Source organism: Xenopus laevis, chromosome 4L (assembly GCF_017654675.1).
Source record: "Xenopus laevis strain J_2021 chromosome 4L, Xenopus_laevis_v10.1, whole genome shotgun sequence".
Classification (NCBI taxonomy): Eukaryota; Metazoa; Chordata; class Amphibia; order Anura; family Pipidae; genus Xenopus; species Xenopus laevis.
This window is the reverse complement of record NC_054377.1, coordinates 110,033,949-110,045,521: the sequence shown is the minus strand read 5'-3', so window position 1 is coordinate 110,045,521 and position 11,573 is coordinate 110,033,949.

Here is an 11,573-nt window from a genome sequence, read left to right as displayed (position 1 = left end):
GAAGACAAGTCTGGCGCAAGAGTTAACGTTCAGTAAAATGCGCAAGTTAGTGAATTAGTGTAGTTCCGTCCCTTCACCATAGCGCAACTTCGTCTGGCGTAAGGGTGCGAAGTAGCACTAGAGTAGGTCCACTTCGCTAGCGAATTTACCCAGCGCCCGTTAGTAAATCGGTGAAGTAACGAAACGACGTCACACTGGCGAATTTGCACTAGAGTTAGCCACTTTGCTCTTTAGTGAATCTGCCCCTGCCTGTCTGGGGCTGGATAAAACCAAATTTACACTGCAGTTATTAATAGTACATACCTCTTGCAGCTGCTAGAAAGTGACCTTTTTTTTATGTAAAAGAACAATTACTTCTGCATGTAAAAACATTTAGACTATAACCCCTTGCATGGAAATAGTTAATGAACATCATACAACAGCATTATCTTATCAGTCTTTAGTTTTATCTTGTGAACTTCATTGGTAAAGTCTAAGGGGGTTATTTTTCAAAGTCCGAAATTAACTCAATAATTTCTGCTAAAAACTCTGATCAAATTCGCTTGGGTTTTTACGCTTATTTATTATAACATTTTCCCGAAAATTAGCTTTTTCCATCCGATTTTGACGATTTTTTCGGAATCTTCCCCCGAAAGCTTCGGGGTATTGTACATAACCCAGCGCACATCAAAAAATCATTGGGACTTCTCCCATTGACTTATCTGAGATGCCGGACTTTCAGATTCAGATTTTTGCATCCTATCCAATAAATTTCCGAAAAATTTGTGATTTTTTTAAAAGTCTGATTTTATAAAAAAAAAAATTAAAATTTTTCGTGATTTTTGTATTTGGAGTTTAGTAAATAACCCCCTTAATGTGTGTATATGTGTGTGTGTTTGTACTGTATATTTATGATGTGTCTGTTATGACTGCAGGAAAAGAATCAGAATACTTTATTTTTCCATTTACAATATATGGGAGTATAATAGTCATTCATTTAATGGTGTGCAAATTATTTAGTACTCTTCTTCAGGAATAAAGAAATTGATCAGGCCAGTCACTGTTTATTTCAATTATGAGGCACAGAGTACTTTGAATTGTCATTATTATCAGCATTAATTTGTACACTAAAAGAGAACTGCAAATGATTATTCAGATACAGGTATGGGATGTATTATCTGGAATGTTTGGAATCCACCTTCTTGGATCACTTTGCTGCTTGACTTCCATACTTTCTCTCCAGTGAGACACCTGCTCTCATTTTAGGGGACTTCAACATCCCCATTGACAACTCTGCTTCTGCTGCCACCTCTAAACTTCTCTCTCTAACAGCTTCATTTGGTCTCTCTCAGTGGACTGACTCACCTACCCACATCGAGGGTCGTGCTCTTGACCTTATATTCTGCCACTCATGCTGCCCATCCAACTTAATTAACTCTCCCTACCCTCTGTCTGACCATCATCTACTCTCGTTTCAGATACTGCTTTCATCTGCACCTTCACAACCATCTCTCTCTACCCACACGTACAGAAACCTTACTGCCTTTGAACCACAACAATTATCAACAGTATCAGCACAATCCATATCTCATATTAATACTCTCTCCTGTCCCAATATGGCAGCTTCTCTCTATAACGATGCCCTTTCAACAGCACTTGACTCCCTTGCACCTTCTACCACCCGTCACAGCCGGCCAGCTAAACCCCACCCCTGGCACTTTAGTGTAACTCGGTACCTCAGAAGATGTAGTAGATCAGCTGAGCGACGGTGGAGAAAGTCACGAACTGATCCTGACTTCATCCACTTCAAATTCATGCTCTCCTGCTATAACCGAGCTCTACCATTAGCCAAAGAACAATACTTCTCTGATCTAATATCTACTATGTCCTCCAAACCACAGCAGCTGTTTGCCACATTTAACTCACTCCTAAGCCCCCCTCCACCCCCTCCACCTATTAATGTTACCGCCCAAGACCTTGCTCATTTCTTTAATGAAAAAATCGATCTCATTAGGCTGAGCATACCGTCCGACAACAATCTCAAACCAACGTGCAGTCCACTCACATCTACTTTGCACTCCTTCACCCCTGCAACTCTAGATGAAGTTAGCAAACTTCTAGCCTGCTCAAAACCCACCACCTGCTCCCTTGACCCCATACCCTCTCACCTTCTCCACCCAATCTCTGATACACTCTCTCCTGCACTTACCCACCTATTCAATCTTTCACTCTCTACTGGTACTTTTCTATCCTTATACAAACAAGCACTAATCACTCCTATCCTCAAAAAACCTTCCCTTGATCCCAACTCTCCCGCTAACTATCGACCGGTCTCCCTTCTTCCATTCGCATCCAAATTACTAGAAAGGCTTGTTTACAAACGCCTGATCCAGCATCTCACTCACAACTCCCTCCTCGACCACTTGCAATCTGGCTTCTGCCCATCACACTCGGCTGAAACTGCACTCACCAAAGTAACCAATGATCTTCTATTGGCAAAGTCTAAAGGTCACTATTCCATTCTAATGCTTCTAGATCTCTCTGCAGCCTTTGATACAGTTGACCACACACTCCTCCTTGACATTCTACACTCAGCTGGCATTCGGGACACTGCTCTTTCATGGTTTACATCTTATCTGTCTGACCGTTCCTTTAAAGTTTCCTTCTCTAACTTTACTTCTACTACTTTCCCACTCTCTGTTGGAGTTCCTCAAGGCTCTGTTCTTGGCCCCCTGCTGTTCTCGCTCTTTACAACTTCATTAGGAAAACGTATTCAGTCATTTGGACTTCAGTATAACCTTTATGCTGATGACACCCAACTCTACTTGTCTACTCCTGATCTTTCTAATTCTGTCCTTTCCCAAGTCACAGACTGTCTCTCTGCTGTCTCCTCCTGGATGTCACAGCGCCACCTGAAACTGAACCTTTCTAAAACAGAACTCATTATATTTCCTCCAAGATCTTCCCCTGTCCCTCAGATATCACTCACCGTAAACAACATCACCTTTCATTCCACCACACAGGCACGCTGCCTAGGAGTTATCTTAGACTCCCATCTGTCTTTTTCACCACACATTCAAACACTTGCAAAATCTTGCCTTATTCAACTGCGCAACATTGCTCGAATACGACCCTATCTCAGTTCAGAATCAACTAAAACACTGATTCAGTCTCTCATCATCTCCCGCCTTGATTACTGCAACCTACGCCTCACAGGTATTCCAACAAGTCACCTTTCACAACTCCAATCTGTTCTAAACGCGGCCGCTAGACTCATTCATCTAGCTCGCCGCTCAACATCAGCTGCTCCCATATGTATGTCCCTTCACTGGCTCCCAATCTCTTCTAGAATCAAATTCAGATTACTTACACTCACATTCAAGGCCCTTAATAATGAAACCCCTCCCTATATTTCATCTCTAATCTCCAAATACTCTCCTTCACGAAACCTACACTCTGCTTCTGATCTTCGCCTCACTTCTCCTCTGATCACTTCTGCCCATTCTCGTCTACAAGACTTCTCTCAGGCTTCTGCTTTTCTCTGGAACTCTCTGCCACAAGCTGTCAGACTTTCTCCTTCTTTCCAAACTTTCAAGCGCTCCTTAAAGACCCATCTGTTTAAAGAGGCTTATTCGATGTACCTTAATTAATCATTTCTGTATCAAAAATGACAAAGTGTTTATATAATCCTAATGTCTCAATTGTACCCTAACCTTTTAGTTTGTAAACTCTAATCTCTAGGTCCTTCTAACCCTATTGTACTCTGTAATCCTTGTCTGTTATCCACCATTTATTCCCTGTTTGCTATAACTGCAGTAAAGCACTGCGTATCTTGACAGCGCTATATAAATAAATGATGATGATGATGATGAAATTATGATGATGTTTGGGGCCTGATTTTTTCCATATTTTGGAGCACCACTCATTAAATACAAAGATGTTTAAAAACCCCAGCAGAATTGTTTTACAACTAACATGGATTTATGAAGCTTAGTTAGCAGCACATAAAATATAAGAATTGTTTGACAGGTATTCTTGTATTTCTGGTGCTGTCCTACGCCCCATCTGCACGTGCGCACAAAATTAGCTTTGCAAAATTGACTCACCTGTTCACAAATGTGATTCCATTAACTATTTAACTGGCATCTCCAAAAGGAGCATACTCCTTTTGTTGATGCCAGTTGAAATCTCCTTTATAGTTACTTTACAGTATTTACTCAGGATACTGTTGGACTGGGAGCACCAGAGAGAAATTTGTATGGAAGGTCAGTACAAGTAGTATGCGTGCTGGTCATATTGCTATATTGTATCCATTAACTATTCACCAATTCACCAAAGTTTGCACAATTCTGCCAAAGAAAAACTTAATCTATATGCAAAATATCAAAACACGTGTTTAGAAGGGTAATTCACCTTATAATTAACTTTTTTCGTATGATATAGACAGTGTGATTCAAATACTGTAATTGGTTTTAATTTTTTACGTTTTTTGGCATTTTTAAGTTATTAAGCAGTTCTCCCATTTGGAATTTTCAACTCATTATATGGTTGTTATAGTCCTATTTAATGTTTTCCTGTAGCTGTTGATCATCAACATTTGAATGAGAAATCTAATATATTAAAAACCCTGCATTTCATAAAATGTGCATGATGCCATTTAAAACTACAAAGCAAAACTCTTGAGGGGCTGCAGAAGTTTAATTGTAAATGGTACATATCCACTAATGCATTGTTTCACTTTATTAAATTGGACAATGGGTTATATGGGAATAAAGTTGAAAACCATTAACATTTACTTATACAATTTCTTTTTTTTAATCACCGTGTTATACAATTTATATAATAGCTTTATAAATGCACTGAACTAGTGAAATACTGTATACATTTTCATTGTGTTGCCTTGTGTTTAATTAGAGATTATTTCATTAAAACTGGCCAAGTATCGTTAATCTCTAATAGACTATGCGTCATTTATGACTTCAAATTCAGTGAGCAAAGTGCTTACTGGGGCTCATTTATCAACATGGGGCAAATCTGCCCATGGGCAGTTACCCATAGTAACCAATCAGTTATTAGCTTTTTAAAGCCAGCAGCATGTCAGGATAACATAATTTCTAGTGTATGTGGAAACACATGCACCTGATTCTATAAATGCACATTTATTTTGCCTATTGATGCCATAGGTATTGGAACCGGGGGGCACATGGTCTGAAGCCGCCCAGAAATGTCCTGCACCAATGCTGACTTGTACATTTTTTATTACCATTTTTTTACAATTTTTCCCCCTGTTTTTTAGTGCTGGTCTGTCTTTCTGGGCAGGGCTCCCCCTCCCAGTGGTGCAGTGGAAGTGGCAAGAGAAGGAAAGGAAGCCCCATCTGCTGGAGTCTGTGTCTGCAGAGAGGAACCCGGAAGAGAAGCAGAGCACCGTGTTGAATAAGTGACACCATAGAAGAAGGTACATTTCCCTCAATAAATCAACACAGCATATGCTGCAGATAGATTGATGGACAATATATTGTAGCGAAAAAATGCCATAAAATGCTGTTTTCCCATGTCTCTCACATTCTCACCTGCCCATACACAACATAACTCAATCTTAGTACTACCAGTTGGAGGTCTCAACAATAGTGATGGGCGAATGTTTTGGCCAGGTGAGAATTTGTGGCGAATTTGAGCATTTTGCCGCCAGCGAATAAATTGGTGAATTTGCTGCAAAAACTCGCCAGGATCAAAAACATCTTAACGCGATGGTTGCGATGCCAGCGTCAAAGGTTTTTCAATGCCAGCAACAGTGCCGCGTCTGACAGTTTCACGAATTTCACGGGACATTCGCGAAATTTGTGCCGAAGCGAAATGGGACAAATTCAACTATTCAACAACCTAAATCCCCTTTATAGAAGATAGTGATAACATAATCCAAACACTAATTTATGAACATTCTGTTTATTAATTACATTAACACAATTAAAATTTGGCTGGCCAGCCTACTCCATTTTATAAATATACCCATATTTCTGACAATAAATAACACTTAAACCACAATTCATACACTTTGAAAAACCAAGGAAATTCATATATGGTTACTGGAAAAAAAAGCCTAGTTTAGTCAGTCCATATATGATTTAATTGTCCACAGCTGATAGAGCGGAGCTTAAGATAAAATTAGTACATATGTCATTAAAAGAGGAAAAGGTTAAATCCGAAACAAACTGTGGTGGACTATTGACATGGAGAAACTTACTGCCTTATTGAATAATAGGCTTAGTAAATTTGAGGACGTATGGAATATTTGGCTTTACAGAGAAGGAATGTTACAAAGACAATTATAATATCTCAACCACCGAAAGGTTTCACTCAACCCCACCCCCCACCTTTTTCCCCTATCTTTTTTCCCCTTTTATAAGGAAATGTTGCTAATTTGTTAACACCTATATAGGTTTGTACACGTGCGGTAAAGTGATAGACGAAAATGTCTTTCAGTAAAGATTTTTATTGATTTGTGTAAAAGCAGGACACAATGTTGCATTCTGTCAAATATTTGTGTTAACCTCAATAAACAGAAAGTTGAAAAAAAAAGAGGAAAAGGTGTTTGATAGACAGGATTTATGCATCTTATGCATTGACTTCCCTGACTGCGGAGAGAGCAACTAGGCAGTAGGACTTGCCTCTGCCATCCTACTATGAGTTATGGGGTATTTATACATAGAAATGTCCCTGTGCCATCCTACCATGAATTTTGGGCATGAATTCTGGGGGTATTTATACATGACATTGCCCCTGTACCATCCTATTATGAATTCTGGGAGCATTTCTACATAGAATTGCCACCGTGCCATCTTGATATAAGTTCTGGAGGTATTTATACATGGCATTGCCATTCTGCTATGAATTCTGGTTGGTATTTATAAATGAAGTTGCAATTTGCTGTGAATTCTGGGGGATTTATAAATTAAGTTGGCATTCTGCAATGAGTTCTAGGGCTATTTATACATGGAATTTCTACTGTGCCATATTGCTTTCTGGGCGGGGGTTATACAGAAAATATAGGGTTAAATATCTTGGTACAAAGTCAATCTATAAAATGGTTCAATTGCATCTTAGAGTCAGGAAGAAATTGGAGAAGGTTTAGAAGGGGTTATTCTCCTTCCTTTGTATCAACTAGAAGTTAGTAGGTTTTACTTAGGCCAAAAGGCTAGACATGTATTTTTCAACCTAAATTACTATGTTTATACATAATTATTATGCTGGGATTGGAGAATTTGTACAACTGCTCCATTATAATATAACATTGCTGTCTAACTAGCAGAAAAGGAATCCATTTAGTGTAAGATATTTGAATTTTTCAAATTAATAATGTAGTCACAGCATGTCTTTCCCTACTACATTGAGGCAGTGCATGGGGAGTTGCTAGAACTTATAATAGGCTTGGAGTGTCTTTGTTCACTGATCCTTACTATATAATGCATTCTTGTACTTATACCCACTTTGTTGTATTATGTATTGTGCTTGGTATTCTCTATATCTTACTGCTCATGGTGCCATTGTCCATTGCTCTATATGTATGTATTTGGTGTGCCAGTGCCCTCTGTTTCTTACTATATAATGTTCTTTATAGTGCTTGCAGTGCCCTCTCTTTATTATGTTCTTGGGAGATCAATAGCTACTGCTCCTTTCTATGTCTTTTGTGTACCTCACAGTCTCTGCATGTAATGTACTTTAGGTGCCAGAATCTTTTCCCCATAATGTGCTTGTAGTGCAGCATTCACAGCTCTCATTTAAAATTGTACATGTTGTGTTAATATCCCTTCCTACAGTGCCAGCTATTAAGCACATTTTGCCCCCACACTGGAAAGTTGGTGTAGTCCAAAGGAAGTGGCCAAAAGGAGTGCGGCCAAAATTTTGCCACAGCACGGCCCCCCTGCCAAAACAATCTTCTGCTGCCTATGAATAATGCAGAAAACTAGAGAAACCCTGGAGCTACTGCCTGGCCTGGAGGTGGTAGTAGTTCCTGGGTTCCTCTCATCAATAGGTGCAAGTGCACTCGGAATTCGGAGTAGAAGGCAGGAAGGACTAAGTGGCGTTGAGCACACATATTCTTTAGTGCAAAGAGCACATTTACTACTTTTAATGCATGGGGTTTCACTGACTGGGGGAGGATTTGCAAGAATGCAACTGTGATTACAGTCATAAATGACCGCTTTCAAGGCTTTGATGTACCCCAAGGTAGAATTAGGGGGTTATTTATCAAAGATCGAATTTATGTGAATTTTTTTTACTCTAATAAATTTGAATGTACTCACAACTCGAATGGGAGGTTCTTTATGAACTCGGCATGTTTTAGATGGAAATCTTCATATTAGAACTGATCCCATGGTCGAGGTATGATAAATCATTTGAGTTGGTGCTTTTAAATTCAAATTTGTGAGTTTTGACACCAACATTTTGAATTCAAATTTGAATTTACCATTCAAACCTAAATAAATCTGTCCCTTATGGAAATATTAACGCAGGCATAGATAGGGAGGCCCATTTAAAGTCCGAATTTATCTCATTATTACCTGTGCACTAATAAACCCGAAAAAAATTGTTACCAAAAAAAACTAATCGTACACAAAATCTTCAGAATATTGAAGAAAACCCAGAGCAGATCAAGATTTCTTCGGGACTTCTCCCATTGACTTATATGCAACCTCGGCAGTTCTGAGAAGCCTGATTTTCGGATTCAGACTTTTTCCATCCTCGGGGTATAATACATCCTGAAAAATTCAAATTGTTTTTCCACCAAAAATTCGGATTTTATAGTAAAAAACTAATTTTTTGCGGTTTTGGCATTCAGAGTTTAATAAATAACCCCCTTAAAGTATCTCCTATTGAAAGCATTGTCCCTGCTATGGAGAATGTCCTTCAGCTATCCATTCCCCCTGTCATTTTCCTTGGGCTATTGCTTTTTTTTTACAAAATAATGCAATGCCATGCTGCTATGTTACTGCCATCTTTAGTCAGTCAGGAGACAAATGGTGGAATGAAATATTCGTTGCTAATGCAAAAATCATTTGCAAATTGTTTGCAATTCATTTCCAAGGGGAAAATTTTTCACAGAGTGAACAAATTTGCCTTTGCAAACACGTTGCCCCTCACACGACAGTAGTTTAACAATCTCAAATTTTACAGTTTGTGCCAGTGTGCAGTGTATGTAATAAGACTTCTAAATGAAAAAGTTATGTTTTCTCCAAAAGTTTACGCCCCCTTCAAGCAGGTGTTAAAGGTTCTCAATGTGCAATTAAGATTTGCAATGCAATAAAAGTCTAATGAACAATATTACATTGTGAAATGAAAATTTGTATTCACAAATTTGTTCTCTTTGCAAATTATATTATATTTCCTCCTTAGACTCAGTAAACAAGACATTGGGATCCTTTCCTCAGTGCTCACTGCTTTCCTCTGCAAATAAAGTTTTCCTTCTCGTTAAAGGACCAGTAACACCAAAAAATTTTATATAAAAATTCCATTCCAAATGCTAAAATAATAGCCATACCCTAATACATTGATATAAATTACCTAGCTGTTTTTTTCAAGAGAACCGGAGACTCTCTTCACAAGCCTTTCACTTCCTTCAACAATTTATGTCTCTCCTCCCCCCCTGCAGCCTTTCTGTATCTCTCCCCACTCGTTTGTCCAGCTGTTCCGTTTGATCCCACGAAGCATTTCTTATCTTAGAGCAGCCTCTAGCGGCCTAGCCCCACTCTTCTGCCCAGCGATTTGGTTCCCTCCCGCCCAGCATTTCTCTCACAGCAGTCTGTCTGCACTCAGCCTTTCCCTCCCTGTAGTCTCCCTCCCCTCGGCAGTTCTCTCATGGTGCTCAGACTGTTACCACATTACCTCCCGGCTGCTCTCTCTGTGTTCTGACTTCCTGTTCCTCACTTCCGGTTCTGTCTGGAGGAACACGTCGGAAGCGAGCACGATGTGGGAACTGGTCGCCTTTTCACCATTTTACAGAGAGTCATGGAGAAAGGCAATTTTGACATTTTTTGAAAAATACAGCTAGGTAATTTATATCAATGTATTAGGGTATGGCTATTATTTTAGCATTTGGAATGGAATTTTTAGATAAACATTTTTGGTGTTACTGGTCCTTTAAGTACATCTGAGCAATTAAATTATGCTTTTTTTTCTTATTTGTCTTGAAAATTAAATTTTGTAAATATATAAAGTTTTTGTTTCATTAGTTTAGCCTTCAGTTTTAAAAACATCCGCTGACTTTCACAGCACTGCAAAAAATATGGGCTAACACCTAAATAAGTGCAGATGAAGATTGGTTTCTTCTGCAATCTCCTGATACCCTCATAAACCCAGCCAATTTCACAACAATATGTTCTCTAAGCAGCTAGATTTACACCACAAGGAAATCCCACAATCCATACATTATTGATTTGCTATTTATTTTGTCAAACACCTAGATGGCATTGCAGGAATTTTACAATTTTGATTAAAGCCTTGTAGATAAGATCATGGTCAGTTGTCAGAGCTCACAAATCTGAGCAGTAAAGCATGCAACATTCCGACTCTCTGGTGAGATTTACATTTTTATATTTTTCTGAAAAGATTGTGACCATATTTAACGTAGTAATGGTATTAAATTATATAGTTTCTGATAAAAAAATAAATACATGTGCAGTACAAAAAGAAAGAATTTATACTACCAAAATACATTCTGTTTCCATATAACTGTTACCAATGGAATAAATCAATACTGTGTCATATATTGCATTCCTTTCTAGCAGATTGGGTAAAATGGATGTCTTAAACTGGCCATGGATGTTGAGATTTTTAAAAGATCAGATCCTGATCTTGAGACCATGATCTTCTCGGAATGATTGTACGATCGTACGAATTTACCACAACTAAAAAGACCAATTTGCCAGGAGCTGCCTGCTTGGCCCTGCAAACATAGATAGATTGCACTGGGACTGACAAAGATTTTTTGACCTGGCCGATCAAAATCGTAAGATGTACGATCATTCGAATCCCACTAACCGCACGATAATTTAGAAGGATCGGTCGGGCTTCCCTAAAATCGGTCGTTCGGCAAGAAGAATCGTCGCCTCTATGGGGAGCTTTATAGTTTGTGATAAATTGCAATAACCAGAAAACAGGAAAATAACTAACTGTTATCCCTTGAAATTAACTGAGAGTAAAATCGGAATCTATCATTAAAAAAAAAACCTTTGAAATTTTAAAAAGTTTTTATTGTTGTTCTGTTAAATTATAAATGTGCATTTGACAACAGCATCCTTCCATACACATTGCAACAAATATCCTATAACACGAATTGAAAAAAAATTGCCAGGATTTATGGTTCCCTATGGTTATCTAAATTTGTGATGTGCAAAATATATCCAAGAGGAAATATCCCATTCTAGTATGTCTATGAAGGTTTTCATTCATAATGGTATATCTAGTAGAAGTAAATTTTGTAGATGTAAATCTAGAGCAAATTGCAGTGTGCAATACCCCTATCCAACCGTAAAACCGTAACTGCCTGCAATAAACGGTTTAATTCCCCATATGGCTGCGAATTGCAAAGACATGCATTG